Genomic DNA, 17534 nt, shown 5'->3' with positions numbered 1-17534 from the left:
TCGATTGTTGCAGAAAAGACATTTGACAAAATCCAACATCCATTCCTGATAAAAACACTCAAAAAAGTAGGAATTGAGGGGAAATTCCTCAACATGATCAAGAGCATATATATAAAACCAACAGCTTACACCACTCTCAATGGAAAGAAACTGAAAGCTTTCCCATTGTGAACAGGAACCAGATAGGGATGCCCTTTGTCACAACTTCTATTCAATGTTGTCCTGGAATTTTTAGCCAGAGCTATATGGCATGATAGATAAATTAAATGCATCCAAATTGGCAAAGAGGAAATAAAACTCTCCCTATTTACAAATGATATGATCCTATACATCAAAAACCCCAAAGACTCAGTAAAAAAGCTACTAGACCTCATTGGAAGAGTCAGCAAATGGCAGGGTGGAAGATCAACATACAAAAATATATGTTACAACAATGACAGTGCTGAAAAAGACATTAGGGAAGAAATAACATTTACAATAGATGCCCAAAGAATGAAATATTTAGGAATAAACATAATCAGAGAAACAAAGGACTTATACAAAGAAAACTATAAAAGACTACTACAAGAAACCAAAAGAGACCTACAGAAGTGGAAGAACATCCATGTTCCTGTATAGGAAGACTCAACATCTTGGAAGTGTCAGTACTGCCCAAAGCAATTTACACATATAATGCAATCCCAATCAAGATTCCAATTACATTCTTCAAAGAGATGGAAAAAGACAATTTATATGGAAAGGAAAGAGACCTAGGAGAGGCAAATAACTGCTTAAGAAGAAGAACAAGGTTGGAGGTATCTCACTTCCAGATATCAAACTTTACTACATGGCTACAGTGGTCAAGGCAACTTGGTACTGGTACAATGAAAGATACATTGATCAAAGGAACAGAACCGGGAATCCAGAAATTGACCCATCCACATAGAGCCAAATGATTTTTGACAAAATGCCTACGCATATTGCAAGGGGAGGAGATAGTCTCTTTAACAAATAGTGCTGGCAGAACTGGAAAGCGGTATGCAAGAGAATGAAACAAGACCTATACCTCACGTCCCATACAAAAACGAACACAACATGGATTAAAGATCTAAATGTGAATCCCAAAATTATGAGTGTCATTAATGAAAACATAGGGACAAATGTGAGGGCACTAATTCAGGGCATATACAGACTACCAAACATTTTGAAAATACAGAAACAAAAGCAGACAAAATGGACGTGTGGGACATACTAAAAATTAAAAAGTTCTGTGCATCAAAAGACTTCACCAAAAGATTAAAAACGGAACCCACAGAGTGGGAAAAAATATTTTGCAATGACACATCAGATAAGGGATTCATTTCTAAAATATATAGGAAACTACAACATGTTTCTTCTAATTTGGAGATATTGCAAATCATTCAATAAAGGTCCTGAAAGTTACTCCATTCAAGTTAAGGAGGATCTCTTCCTCCTTAACTTTGAGGAGGAGCTATTCCCATGTCATGTCTTGAGATGCTTAAAACCTAAAAGATTCATCTTTAGGGACTAGATCAGATTATATTCCACTGATATTTGTAAGGTTTTCACTGGCATATTATTTTTAGAAGTAGTTTTCCCAGTTCTTTGTAGTATGTCTTAGTCTGGAAGCTTTGCTGAAATTTTTCCACCATGGATGACCTTGCTGGAATTCGAAGTTGCAGGTAACATAATTTCCACTATAGCATCAACATGAAAGTCACCAGGTATGACAAATTTATAGATGTGTGGTAGATAGTAGTATTTTAAAACACAGGAAAAAATTTTGAAAATAAACTGAAAAATAAGTAGGATGGAAACTATACAAGGACACATTTTCTACAGGAAAAATTTCAGCTATTTACTGTCTTAAGTACAATTGGAAGCTAGTAAAGAATTTGAAGTAAAACTGTGACAAAAATGTGGATGCTTGAAAAGACATATTCTATGTATTTTTAGAATGTAGATAGAAATGTTAGTGGTAAGAACTAATGCTTGAGAAGAACAGAAGACACTTCTTGAAAGAAAGAACAGCAGGAAAAAATAAAAAACAAACAAACACTGCAATCTGATTGACTACTACAATAAGAAGCAAGTTGTTCACTATCAAGGCAAGCAATTAAGTCCCCTCAGGGCAAACCACTTTCCAAGACAAACTAAAAGGGAATACTCAAGCAGGTATGTAATTGTTCTGGTGACCATGTTGGTCTACTAATGAGGGGAAGTAATGTAGTGGTTACAAATCGGGCTGAGAACTGCAAGGTCAGCAGTTCAAAACTACCAGCAGCTCCAAGGAAGAAATAGAAGTCTTTCTGCTCCTGTAAAGATTGGAGCTCTGGTAGCGTAGTGGTTACGAATCGGGCTGCGAACCTTAAGGTCAGCGGTTCGAAACTACCAGCCGCTCCGCGGGAGAAACATGAGGCTTTCTACTCCCGTAAAGATTTACACCCTCGGAAACCCTGTACAGGGTCGCTATGGGTCGGAACCGACTCAACGGCACTTAACAACAACAACAACATACAGAACACAATATTTTTACTCTTAAGTCAAAATAATGTTTCTTACACTTATTATATTTGTTTGTTTCTTTTCCCATTCTAACTAATCCCATTCATAGAAATAGGAAAAATTGAGATTAAACACCAGGTAAAGAGGTTTATGATAGCTGTGTAAGACCTAAGAGGGTGTTCACAAAGTAATAAATTATATTGCTGATTTCTCTCTAGCTACCAGGAAAAAATTGCTGATGCTGCACCAGGTAATTAAGAAACAATATCTATTAATCAATCTAATTTGAAATGTGAATGTGTTTAATGTCATATCAAAATAGAGGAAAATCTATAACCAATTTAAAAGTTTCCACAATTACTCTGAAAAAAAAAAAAAGCCATTATAATAAATAGATTTACTAATATGCAACTATATATGAGGATTAATACACTTTGCCCAGCTGTGTCTTTACCTCGGGCTTTACCACTTTAGTATGTTATTCTCTATAATAAATATAAGGTATGATTTTAGAAACTATTTTCATTTTTGTTTTCTCAGCAGTCTTTAAATAATTTGTGGCTTTAGATATATTTGCTCTGAGAGTGAAAACTACTGCCCAATATAGCTTTTATGTCATTCTTTGTTTCAACAGTTTACTTCTTAATGTCATATATAAAGTCTAAGAAATCTCACAGTAGCTATGCTAACTCAGCAATATTTTTTTGACACTCATTATTTTTCTTTCTTTATTTCATGTAGTAGCTTTAGAATTTCTATGTTGTAAAAAAAATACTTTAAAAAATATATATACTTAAGCTTTCAGATCAAGATAGTGGAATAAGCACGGATACTCAACAGTTATTTATCCTAAATCCTTGCTGGATGTGAACTATAAATACAAGAGGATATTGAGGTGCAAAACAATGAAGGAATGGACTCACACATCAGGAAGACAACAACTATATGGAAAGGGTGGCGATCAAAGCAGTAGTGAACGTTTTTGACAGATGTCTTGCAATATGCCTAATGAAGGTGAAGAATTAGGTATGGGACTTGTCATAGATTGAATTTTGCCCCTCGTTATATGTGTCAACTGGTCTGGATCATGATTTTCGGTCATTTGTCAGTCATGTGATGATATTATTAGTTTCCTAAAGGAGCTCTGGTAATGTAGTGGTTATGAATCGGGCTGTGAACTGCAAGGTCAGCAGTTCAAAACTACCAGCTGTTCCGCGGGAGAAAGATGAGGCGTCTGCTCCCGTAAAGATTTACAGCCTCGGAAACCCTGTACAGGGTCGCTATGAGTCGGAACTGACTCCACGACATAGAGCAGCAGCAGCATGTAATTATGTAAAGGAACATGATGGTTCTGAAAGGTAAACAGTGGACTATGAACGAAAAGGTTGGTGATTTGATCCCACCAGTAATTCCATGGGAGAAAGATGAAGCTCACTGCTTCCACAAAGATATACAGCCTCAGAAACGCTATACAGGTTTGCTGTGAGCCAAAACCTACTTGAGAGAGCTTAACTGTAACAACATGTAATGATGACAAGATCTGATGTGATCATCCGATCAGATGTAAAGGAATTTGTGTTATTACTCAAGTCACAGTCCTGATCAGATGTAAGCAGAGTTTTTCGGGGGTTTTGTCTGTATTTCATTTATTTTATAAGAGATAAAAGGAGAGATGTTGAGTTGGTTCCAACCCATAACGACCCTGTATAGGGTTTCCAGAAGGTCAGCTGGTGAGCTTGAACCACTGACCTTGCAGTTCAAACCAATTTGCAATCCAGAGTATTAACCCACATTGCCACACTGAAGAGTAGAGAGCAGAAACGGAAGGATATGACAACTATCTAGAGAAAGAAGCCAAAAGTATAGCACATTATTTGGACCTCAAATTCTATTACTGTGACTATCCTAGTAGCTGGGAAAGATGATACCAAGCCACATACAGATTACCCAGTTCTTCCAGAATTGTCTGAGAGAGAAAGTCTTATCCTAATATTGGATCTGAATTTAGAATTCTATCCTCCTAAGCTGTGAGGAAATGAATTTCTGTGTTTTTTTTAGGGTGGTGGTGTAGGCTGCAAGACATCCGCATGCGGTATTCTTTTATAGCCACAATAGATAACTAAGACAGGACTTTAAAAAGAAAGATTAATTAAATAAAGGTTTCTCTACAACATCAACTCCACTAATTATTTCATCTCTCTACCGTGTACTCAAAAGTCTTATATGTGGGAAAGGGTGCAGTTTAAGGGCCAGTCCCCTGCCTGCATTCATTTAAATAAATATGATGGCAATCACAGCCTGTTTTGAATTTATGCAATTTCTCATTTAATACAAAGAATGTTTAGAAAAACACTTACATGCATACAGCACCATAGGAGACTCTATTTCCTAGGAAATTATATTCAGACATTCCTTCCAATGAATGAATCACCATCCAGAATTCACAACAGTTTTGGACACAAGCAGCATTAAGTACAAAGATTGAAATAAAGGGACTGACCCTCTTATAATTATAAACAACTATGGGGAAACATAAAATATTTAGATCAAGAGAAAAAAAAATAATTTAATTATAAATTTATTGGAGTCCTGGTGTGGCACAGCTGGATAATGACCTGGACCACAAGGTCTATTTGAACCAAAAGACTGGTGGTTCAAACTCACCAGTTGATCCTCAGAAACCCTATAAAGTGTTGCTGTGAGCTCTAACTGACTCAATGGCACTTTATAATAACAACAAAGCATATATAATGTATAGCTGTCTAACTATATTCCTTCTCTATTTCTTTCTGTCTTAAATTGTGAGAAACGTCTTTAATTTTTACCTTTCAGTGCTTTATAGGCCAATGATATAAACAACTATTTTCCAGGTGGAAGATACAAATGAAAAATACACATTTGAAAAACACTCTGCCTCATTCATCATTACATTTTATCTTTCAAACTAACATATGCCATTTGTTATATTTTAACTGCAAATATTTTGAAGTTTGAGAGTGCTTGAGAAAATATAAAACAGAAGGACATTTCTCTGGGCAACCACTAATTTTAACAAGCCCTGCTAGCATAGTAGGTTACATGTTGGACTGATAACCACAAGGTCAGCAGTCCAAGTCCACCAGGTGGTTCATGGGAGAAAGATGACATTTCCTGCTCCTGTAAAGACCTAAAGACTTTGTCATCAATTGAATTATGTCCCTCGAAATACAAGTGAACTCAGCTGGGCCATGATTGCCAGTGTTTATTATTGTTGATAAGTGTCACTGAGTCGATTCCAACTCATAACGCTACTGCATGGAGTTTCCAAGGAGCTGAAGGTGAGTTTGAACTGCTGATCCTATGGTTCAAACAGCACCTGCGTTCCAGAGCTTTATTCTACACAGTGACACACATGGACTCTCAGTGGTTATGCAGTCATGTAATCATCCCTCATGATGTGATCTGATATGATCAACTAACCAGTGAATGGGATTAGGGTGAAAACAAGACCTTTCTTTAAGTCACAGCCCTGAGTAAGGGAAATTTCCCTAAGAAGTGGTCAGCATTGCCACTTACCTTACTAAGAACAGAGGAGGCGACACTAGACTATCACCATGAGAGAATAGCCACAGTGGAATTCATCTTTAGGACACTGGGAATTTGCTGGATAAGCTCTTAGAAACTAGAGAAAAGTGATGTCAAGGAACATGGAGATGACCAAGGAACTCTGGGCAGACAGATGTAAGAAGGCAAGGAAATTACCCCAGGCTGACATAGAGAAACTGGGCTACACTAGAATTGTGGCTTCTAACTTCAAAAATGTATAAGGATGTAGTTCTTTTTGGTGGTGTTGTTAGGTGCCATCAAGTCGATACTGAATCATAGCAAACCTATGCACAACAGAACGAAACACTCACCGATCCTGGGCTAACCTCACAATTGTTGCCACACTTGAGCACACTGATGCTGCAACTTTGCCAATCCATCTCACTGGTGGTCTTCCTCTTTTTCTCTGATACTCCACCCTGCCAAACATGATATCCTTCTCCAGCAACTGGACTCTCTTGACAATATATCCAAAGTAAGAATGAAGAAGTTTGGCCATCCTGCCCACCAAGGAGCACTCTGGCTGCACTTCTTCCAACACAGATCTGTTTGTTATTTTGGCAGCCATGGCACTTTCAATATTCTCCTCCAACACCAAAAACATCAATTCTTCCTTATTCATTGTCCAGCTTTCGCACGCATATGAGGATACTGAAATTTCCATAGCTTACGTGAAGCTGATATCTTTGCTCCTCAACACTTTAAAAAGGTCTTGTGCAGCAGATTTGCCTAATGAAATACGTCATTTGATTTCTTGACTGCTGCTTCCATGAGTGTTGATAGTTGATCCAAGAAGAATGAAATCCTTGACAACTTCAAACTTTTCTCCGTTGATAAGAATATTGTTTATTGGTCCAGTGGTGAGGATTTTTGTTTTCTTGACATTGAGATATAATCCATACTGAAGGCTGTGCTCTTTGATCTTCATCAGTAAATATTTCAAGTCCTCTTCACTTTCAGCAAGTAAGGTTGTATTATCTGCGTATCAGGTTGTTAATGAGTCTTCCCCCAATCCTGATGCCATGTTTTTCTTCATATAACCCAGTTTCTCAGATTATTAGCTAAGCATACAGGTTGAAAAAATACGGTGAAAGAATACAACCCTGTTGCACACCTCTCTTAATTTTAAACTATTCGGTGCTCCCATGTACTGTTCAAATAACTACATCTTGTTCCATGTACAGATTCTTCATGAGCACAATTCAGTGTTCCATAATACTCATATTTCACAATGTTGTCCATAGCTTGTCATGATCCACACAATCAAAAGCCTTTGCATAGTCAATAAAGTACAGGTAAACATCTTTCTGATAGTCTCTGCTTTCAGCCAAGATCCATCGGATGTCAGCAATGATATCCCTTATTCCATGGTCTATTCTGAATCCAGCTTGAACCTCTGGAAGTTTTCTGTCAATGTATGCTTGCAGCTGTTTCTGTGTTACTTTTAGTAAAACTTTACTTGCATGGAATATCAAATAGATTGTCCTATGAATTTCACATTCCGTTGGGTCACCTCTCTTTGGAATGGGCACAACTATGGATCTCTTCCAATCAGTAGGCCAGATAGTTGTCTTCCAAATTTCTTGGCAGAGATGAGTGAGTGCTTCCTGTGCTGCCTGACTGTCTTGAAAGTTTTCCATTTTTATTCCAAGAATTCCTGGTGCCTTATTCTTTGCCAATTCCTTCAGTGCACTTGGACTTCCTTCTTCAGTGTCATTGGATCTTGATGATATGCTACTTCTTGAAATGGTGAACATCAATCACTTCCTTTTGGTACAGTGACTCTGCGAATTACTTCCAAATTTTTTGATGCTTTTTTCATCATTCAATAATTTGCCCAGAGAATCCTTCAGTAACTAAATTCAAGGCTTGAATTTGTTCTTCACTTTCCCCACATTCAGAAATGCTGAGTGTGTTTTTCCTTTTTGGTTTTCTGACTCCAGATTTTTGCACATTTTTTGTAATATGTGACTTTTTCTTCTTGAGCTGAGATTTGAAATTTTTTGTTTAGCTTTTTTACCTGTATTTTTTGCACCATATTTTGTACCATATTTTCCTCTTCACTCCCAACCTTTGCATTCCAATCACCAGTAATGATCAATACATCTTGATTTCATGTTTGATCAATTTCAGATTGAAGAAGTTGGTAGAATTCTTCTATATCATCCTCACTAGTTTTAATGGTTGGTGCATAAATTTGAATAATAGTGGTATTAATTGGTCTTCCCTTTTGTTGCTGTTGTCATTGTTAGGTGCCATCGAGTCGGCATTGACTCATGGCGACCTTAAGCACGGTAGAACAAAACAATGTGCAATGCTGGGCCAACCTCACTACTGTTGCCACGCTTGAGTCCATCGATGCTGCCACCTGGCCAATCCATTTAATTGAGGTCTTCCTCTTTTTCTCTGACCCTCCATCTTATGAAACATGATATCCTTCAGTGACTGTTCCCTCCTGACAATATGTCCAAATTATGAGAGACGAAGTTTGGCCATCTTGGCCTCTAAGGAGCACTCTGCCTGCACTTTTTCCAAAATGGATCTATTGGTTCTTTTGGTGGCCCATGGCATGCTTTTATTATTCTCCTCCAACATCATAACTCAAAGGCATGAATTCTTCTACCATCTTCCTTATTTACTGTCCAGCTTTCACATGCATATGAGGTTATTGAAAATACCATGGCTTGAGTCAGGCTCACCTTAGTCCTCAAGCTGACATCTTTGCTCCTCAACACTTTAAAAAGGTATTGTGCAGCATATTAGCCGAATGCAATACATCATCTGATATCTTGACTGCAACTTCCGTGAGTGTTGATAGTTGATCCAAGAAAAATGAAGTCCTTAACAACTTCAATCTTTTTACCATTGATAAGAATGTTGTTTATTGGTCCAGTGGTGAGGATTTTTGTTTTATTGACATTGAGATGTAATCCATACCGAAGGCTCTGCTCTATGATCATCAGGAAATGTTTTACGTCCTCTTCACTTTCAGCAAGCAAGGTTGTATCATCTGCTTATTAAAGGTTGTTAATGAGTCTTCCTCCAATCCTGATGCCACATTTTTCTTCTTAGAACCCAGCTTCTCGTATTATTTGCTCAACATCCAGGTTGAATAAGTATGGTAAAAGAATACAAACTAGTCACACACCTTTCTTAATTTTAAACCATTCAGTGTTCCCATGTTCTCTTCAAACAACTACCTCTTTGTCCATGTGTAGATTCCTCATAGGCATAATTATGTGCTCTGTAGTACTCATATTTTGCAATGTTGTCAATAACTTTTCATGATCCACACAAATGAAAACCTTTGTGTATTCTATAAAACATGGGTAAACATCTTTATGATAGTATCTGCTTTCAGCCAAGATCCATCGGACATCAGCAATGATATCTCTTATTCCACAGTCTCTTCTGAATCTGGCTTGAACCTCTGGAAGTTCTCTGTCAATGTTTGATTGTAGCCATTTCTGTATTGCCTTTAGATAAACTTTACTCACTTAAGATATCAAAGAGATTGGCTGATGATTTCCACATTCCGTTGGGTCACCTCACTTTGGAATGGGCACAAATATGGATCTCTTACAATCAGTCAGCCAGATAGTTGTCTTCCAAATTTCTTTGCAGAGATGAGTGAGTGTTTCCTGTGCCACCTCATTTTCTTGAAAGATTTCAGTTTTGATTCCAACAATTCCTGGTGCCTTTTTCATTGCCAATTCCTTCAATGCACCTTGGACTTCCTCCCTAAGTATCATTGGCTCTTGATCATATGCTACCTCTTGAAACGTTTGAACATTAACCATTTCCTTTTAATACAGTGACTTTGTGTATTCTTTCCATCTTCTCTTGATGCTTTCTCCATCATTCAATAATTTGCCTAGAGATTTTTTCAATAATGAAAGTCGAGTTTTGATTTTTTTCTTCAGTTCCCCCAGTTTGAGAAATGCTGAGCATGTTCTTCCTTTTTGGTCTTCTGATTTCAAATCTTTGCACATTTAATTATAATATTTGCCTTTATCTTCTCAAACTGATCTTTGAAATGTTTTTGTTCAGTTCTAGGATTTCCTCTTTCTTCCATTTGCTTTAGCATCTCTACACTGGAGAGAAAGCTTCAGAGTCTCTTCTGATACCATTTTGACCTTTTTCTTCTTTCTTGTCTTTTCAATGACTTTTTGCTTTCTTCACGTATGATGTTCTTGATGTCATCCCACAACTCTTCTGGTCTTTGGTCTTTAGTGTTTAATGTATCAAATCTGTTCTTCAGATTGTATCTTGATTGTATTTCGGTCTTCCCTGTAGGCACATGGATATTATCCTATCACAGACTGCGTTTTACCTCATGACTGATCTGGATATATTCTTTTTGACAATGAATGCAATCCCATTCTTCTTCAAAGGTGTGCAGTTGTAGTGATTTCATTATAGTGTTGTTGTTATTAAATGTCATCGAGTCATTATTGACTCATAGTGAATTTATAATGCACAACAGAACAAATCACTGTCCACTCCAGGGCAAACTTCACAATTGATGTTGCACCTTAGCCCATTGCTACTGCCCCTATACCAATCCAATACCATTGGGGTCTCCTTCTTTTTCCTTGTTCCTCCACTTTACAAAACATGATATTCTTATCTAGGGACTGAAAATATGCCACATGTTTGAGAGACAAAGTCTGGCCATCCTGGTTTCCAAAGAGCAATGGTTGTAATTTGTCCAACACAGATTGATTGTTCTTTTGGCAGTCCGTGGTTCTCTCAATATTCTCATAATACACCATAACTGAAATGCATCAATTATTCTGTTATCTTTGTTTTAACTGTCCAACTCTTGCATGCATATGAGGTTATAGGAAATGGCATGGCTTTTATCAGGTGCACCATTGTCCTCAAACTAATATCTTTGCTCTTCAACACTTTAAAGAGGTCTTGTGTTTTAGATTAGCTTAATGCACTAGGTCATTTAATTTCTTGACTGCTGCTTCCATGAGTATTGAAGACTTATCCTAGCAAAATGAAATCTTTGATAACTTCAGTCTTTCTCCATTTATGTGGATGTTGTTTCTTTGTTCCCTGATGTGGTTTTTGTATTCTTTACATTGAGATGAAACCCATACCAAAGGCTTTGGTCTTTGATCTTCAGCAGTAAATGTTTTAAATTTTCTTCACTTTCAGCAAATAAGCTTGTGTCTCTGCTTTTACCAGGTTGTTACTGAGTTTTCCTCCAATTCTGATATTATGTTCTTCATATAACCCAGAATCTTGGATTGTTTGTTCAGTATACAGATTGAATAAGTATGTTAAAAGAATAAAACACACCTTTCCAAATTTTAAACCACTTTGTGTTCCCTTATTCCATTTGAACAACTGTCTCTTGCTCTATGTCCAGGTTTCTCTTCAGCACAATTAAGTGTTCCATAATACTCAATTTTGCAATGTTGTCTATAGCTTGTCATGATCCACAAAATCAAAATCCTTTCTATAGTCAATGAAGCACAGGTAAACATCTTTCTGGTATTATCCGTTTTCAGGCAAGATCCACCTGTTGTCAACAAGGGTATTCCTCATTCCATGTCCTCTTTGGAATTAGACTAGAACATGTAGATGTTCTCTGTGAACATATAGTTGCAGCTATTTCTGTATTATCTTTAGTAAAAGTTTACTTGCATAGGATATGGGGCACCTCTCTTTGGAAGGCTCACAAATATGCATCTTCCAGTCATTTTGCAGATAATTTTCTTCCAAATTTCTTGGCACAGATGTGTAAATGCCTCCAGTTCCACATCTGTTTGTTGAAAATTTTCAATTTGTAGGCCATGTATTGCCAGTACTTTGTTCTTTTCCAATTCTTTCAATGCACAGTTGCACTAGAAGTAGGTAGCTAAGACATGAAATAAGGAATTATTTGTCATTGTATTAATTTTTCTATATGAATTGCATTTAAATAAAAATATATCCCAGATAGCTAATATTTTGAAGAGAAAAGACAGGATCATAACTTAAATTTTTATCTGTTTTAATGTATATATGGATGTCCATCTGATCATTTGATGATTTTAGAGAAGATATTCCAATAATAACTGAATAATGGTCATTATTGTGTCACCTAATATATAAATATAAATCCAAAATTACTGTTACAATACCACAGAAATCTTATTTGAGAAAAATATCTGATATATCATTATGAACAAAAATTCCCTGTCTGTGGGCTTCCTTTTTACCCTTTTGGTGAAATATTTTGATGTACATAAGTGTCTAATTCTGACCTCTGGTTAGGGGCTGCAGCCATAGAAGCCAGGTAGGGTATGATCCGGTGAGAAGGGAGGGGGAGCTCATGAAAGAAGTGCTCATATAACAAACAACTCCAGAGCTCCGAATATACCAAAAGATCCAGGACTTCAGTCTCTCGAACTCGCATGTGTGAAAAAGTCATGCTACTAAGGAAAATACAGGTATGTTAGGAATCTGGAGGCTGGACTGCTTCAATGACTACCCCACCCCAACAGCAAATAGAGGGCAGGGCTAAAGCCAGCCCAGTTCAGAAAGCGGCATTTCCAGTCAAAAAAACAGGAAAACTACACATTTCTCCCTCTCTCTTTCCCTGTCCCAGCTTTATTTCTCAGCCCGGGCATCAGGTAAGACAGTTTTCCCAGGGTACAGAAAGAGGGAGCTGGGCAGGCGACTTAAGACATCACCCACAGGCCCACGTCTTAGGCTGTGTATCTGAGCCAGGGGCGGGCACCTCGCCTTTCTGCCAGGTAGCAGCTTGGAATTTTCAGCTATTGTTCTAGCAATCCAAGGCTGCAGCCAGACAGGTCTGTCGGCATAGGATCAACACAAAGCAATCTGTAAAACCACAGCATAATAGGACTCAACCATCCAGAGATATGTGCTGAGCACACGTAGATAACTGCAAGCAACCTGACCAGGGTTCTGAGGTGTTGCGTCTGAGCTGGGGTGGGGCACCTCGCCTTCCTACCAAGAAGCAGCTTAGAATCTCCAGTTATTGCCCTTGCAATCCATGGCTGGGCCACTGCCAGAGTTCACTGGGCAGGGCAAACTCAAAACAATCTATAAAACCCCAACAGAACAGATCTCAACCATACCAATATTGGCGCTGAGCACACGCAGATAACTAACTGACCTTCAGAGACAAAAATAGTGGTCGATCTTTCTCCCATTAACTCCCTAATATATATCTGCCCACCTATACAGTAGTGGCTAGAGGTGGGGCCTGAAAGAGGGGTCACACCCACCACCTGCTAGAGGCGTCCATTTGTACACACACAGATGGTGTAGCACAGGAAAGTTGACCAAAGCCGCATCTCTGCTCTAAAGTGGTGATTTTTGTCTATGTGTTTACATTACTTCTGCTTTTGGTCCTTTTGATCACACATCTTTTCTGGAGGTGGGAGTTTTTCCTCCCTATGTCACTTAAGAAGAGGCAGCAATTGTGGCCATAAAGCTAAGCTATAAGCATACACCATAATACTCCACGACTGAGACAAGACCTAATAACACCACCTATGCATTACAGGTGATAAGGGAAGCCTATCTCCTGATCATATTAATAATAATAATAATAATGACTAATAAAAGACAACAAATCTTATCGAAACACATCCAAAAACAGAAGAGAGCAGCTGATGCAAATGAGCTGGAGACAAACAAAGTCTTTATAGAGGAGGAAGAGAGGGTTCTGGGTATGCCTGAGAGGGAATTCAGAAGAATGATATGGAAACAAATTCAAATGCTCTGAAAAGGGGTCAAAAAAAAAATAAGGAAGAAGTAAGGAGAGTACTACAGGAACAATAAAATAGGATTAGCACAGCATTGGAAACAATTCAAAACCTGCAAAAAGATGTCCAGATGATCAATAATAAGATATCAGAAATGGACAATATGTTGAAAGGGGAAAGGAGCAGACTAGAAGAGATGGAAGCCACAACTAGCAAGCTGGAAAACAAATCTCTCAATACTGCCAAAATAGAAAAGCAAGCAGCTAAAAGAATAAAACAATCTGAAGAGAGCCTATGATTCATGCTGGATAACATGAAGAGGAATAATGTAAGAATTGTTGGCATTCTGGAACAAGAAGAATCAGAGAAGTCCACAGAGGAGATAGTTGAAGTGCTTCTGAAAGAAAATTTCCCTAACATCTTGAAAGATGAGAAGATAAACATTCAAGAAGCTGAATGTACCCCGGGAAGAATAGACCCCCCAAAAAAGTCTTCAAGACATATAATAATCAAGCTCTCCAAAATCAAAGACAAGGAAAGAATACTAAAAGCAGCCAGGGAGAAGAGAAATATTTATAAAGGCAAGCAAATTAGATTAAGCTCTGACTATTCAGAACAAGCCATGCAGGCAAGAAGGCAATGGGGAGACATATACAAAGCCCTGCAAGAAAAAAACTATCAACCAAGAATCGTCTATCCAGCAAAACTATCAAATACAATGGTGTGATCAAAACATTCCAAGATAAACAGAATCTGAGAGATTTTATCAAAACCAACCTAACACTTCAAAACATACTAAAGGGAATTCTTTGGACCGAAAACCAACAAGAACAGACAACAACCAGAGATTGACAGGTGTGACAACACCAAGTGGAACACAGTCAACAGATAGCCGAGTCCACAACAGAGCATGACTACAACAACAAACTCAAAGGAGCAGAGAGATCAACTGAAGACCAAAATTATACCAATGTCAAAGAAGGGACAAACATAGCACCACCCAGGTGGTGGGGATGCCAGGTAAATTGCAGGTTACAAGGAAGTATTTTAAGTGCAGAGAAAAGTTAGTAGACTACAAGGTAACCCCAAAGAAAGTTAACACTTCACAACATATCATAAAAACAAACCCTCAAGTAGAACAAGTGAACATGGAAACTAGGAAGAAACCGACAAGAAACAGCACAAAAAACACAAACTCAACACAAGAAGGCATGCAGAACAAGTGTTTTCCAACTCATAGTGACCCTGTGCGGGGCTTCCAAAAAGTGGCTGATAAGCTTGAACTGCTGATCTTGCTATTCAAACTGACCTTGCAGTCCAGCACATTAACCTACAGCACCACAACAGGACTCCATCCACAAGAACAGACTAAGGAGAGGGAATAGGCAGTCCACTTCTGAGGAATGAACCTCTGAAGCCTTATGAGTATATACAAAAATTGTCTTATAGAGTAGCAGAAGATGGGATCCTCAGATTGAAAGGCATTCAAATTATGATGGAGGAATAGCCACCTTTTAAAGCAGAGTTAACCTTAGCAATGTGGATGACACAAAGCTCTAAGGAACATTTGTTCATTCTCAAAATGAGAATAAATAGCTACAGTCATCCAATGACAATCATAAAGTGGAATGTGCAAAGTGTAACTCTAAGACAATTCAAATTCGTCAAAAATGAAATGGAACTCATAAAAGATCAATACCCTAACATTGTTAATTTTTTAAGTATCCTAGAATCAGTTCTGACTCATAGTGGTCCTGTATTGTGTTTACAAGGTATGGCTGATAGGATTGAAAAACCAATCCAGTGCTTATTAGACAGCACCATAACAGGACTCCTCTCCTAGCATTTTTTTCAGTGTTAAGTGCCATCGATTTTGGACTCAAAGCAACCCTGTATAAGGTTTCCAGGAGCGAATGATGAGCTTGAACCGCTGACTTTGCTATTCAAACCAACCTTGTAGGACTGCATCTTAGCATTATTGAACTTCAATTGAAAAGTATTGGTCATTTTGAAAAAGAAAAAAATGGTTTACTATGCTCCAAGTGGCAAATTAAAGATGAATGGCATTGTGTTCATCATCAAAAAGAACATTTTAATATTTATTTATCTTGCAGTCTAATTCTCTCTTTGATAACATAATTTCTACACGCCTATAGAGGATCCCTGGGGTGGGGATGTGGACCCCAAAATTGGTTTGGACTGCAAGTTCGGTGGTTCAAACTTACCAGTCACTCCTTGGAAACCCAATACAGGGTCACTAGGGGAGCTCTGGTAGCGTAGTGGTTACGAATCGGGCTGCGAACCTTAAGGTCAGCGGTTCTAAACTACCAGCTGCTCCGCGGGAGGAAGATGAGGCTTTCTACTCCCATAAAGATTTACACCCTCGGAAACCCTGTACAGGGTCGCTATGGGTCGGAACCGACTCGACGGCACTTAACAACAACAACAACAAGGGGTCAGAACTGACTCGAAGGCACACAACAACAACATAGAGGAGTGCTGTGGTTAATGCGTTGGACTGCAAAGTCGGTTTGAACTGCAAGCAGTTCAAGCTCACCATAGGCTCCTCAGAAACCTATATAGCATTGCTATGGGTTGGAACCGACTTAATGACACTTAACACAAATGACAACAGGGAATCCTGGTGTGGCAATGTAGGATAAACTCTGAAATGCAAGGTAAATTTGAACCAAAGGTAGCAGTTGAAACCTACCATCATCTCCTGTGAAACCCTATACAGGGTTGCTTTGAGTAAGAACTGAATCAAGGGCATTACACAACACTTGTTGTTGTTAGGTACCATCAAGTTGGTACCTACTTATAGCGACCCTATGCACAGCAGAAAGAAACACTGCCCTATCCTGGACCAAACTCATTACCATTGCCGCACTTGAGTCCATCAATGCAGCCACTAGGCCAATTCATCTAGTTTCAGGTCTTCCTCTTTTTTTCTGACCCTCCACCTTGCCAAACATGATATCCTTCTCCAGTGACTGGTATGAGAGATGAAGCTTGGCCATCCTGGTCTCCAAGGAGCACTCTGGCTGCACTTCTTCCTAAAAGGATCTATTTGTTCTTTCAGCACCCCATGGCAATATCAATATTCTCCAACACCACAACACAAAAGCATCAATTATTCTAAGGTCTTCCTTATTCATTGTCCAGATTTCACATGCATATGAGATTATTGAAAAAACCATGGCTTGGGGCAGATGCACCTTAGACCTCAAGCTAACATCATTGCTCTTCAACACTTTAAAAACATCTTATGCAGAAGATTTGACTAACGCAGTAAGTTCTTTGATTCCTTGACTGCTGCTTCCGTGACTGTTGATAGCTGATCCATGAAGAATGAAGTCCTTGACCACTTCGATCTTTTCTCCATTGATAAGAATGTTGTTTATTAGTCCAGTGGTGAGGATTTTTGTTTTCTTTACATTGAGATGTAATCCATATCAAAGGTTGTGCTCTTTAATCTTCATCAATAAATATTTTAAGTCCTCTTCACTTTCAGCAAGCAAGGTTGTATCATTTGCATATCACAAGTTGTTAATGAGTCTTCCACCTATCCTGATGCCACATTTTTCTCAATATAACCCAGTTTCTCAGATTATTTGCTAAGCATACAGGTTGAATAAATATGGTGAAAGAATAAAACCTTGTTGCACACCTTTCTTAATTTTAAACTGTTCAGTGTTCCCATGTTCT

Source organism: Chrysochloris asiatica, unplaced genomic scaffold (assembly GCF_000296735.1).
Source record: "Chrysochloris asiatica unplaced genomic scaffold, ChrAsi1.0 scaffold00229, whole genome shotgun sequence".
Classification (NCBI taxonomy): Eukaryota; Metazoa; Chordata; class Mammalia; order Afrosoricida; family Chrysochloridae; genus Chrysochloris; species Chrysochloris asiatica.
Note: the sequence above shows the minus strand (reverse complement) of the source record.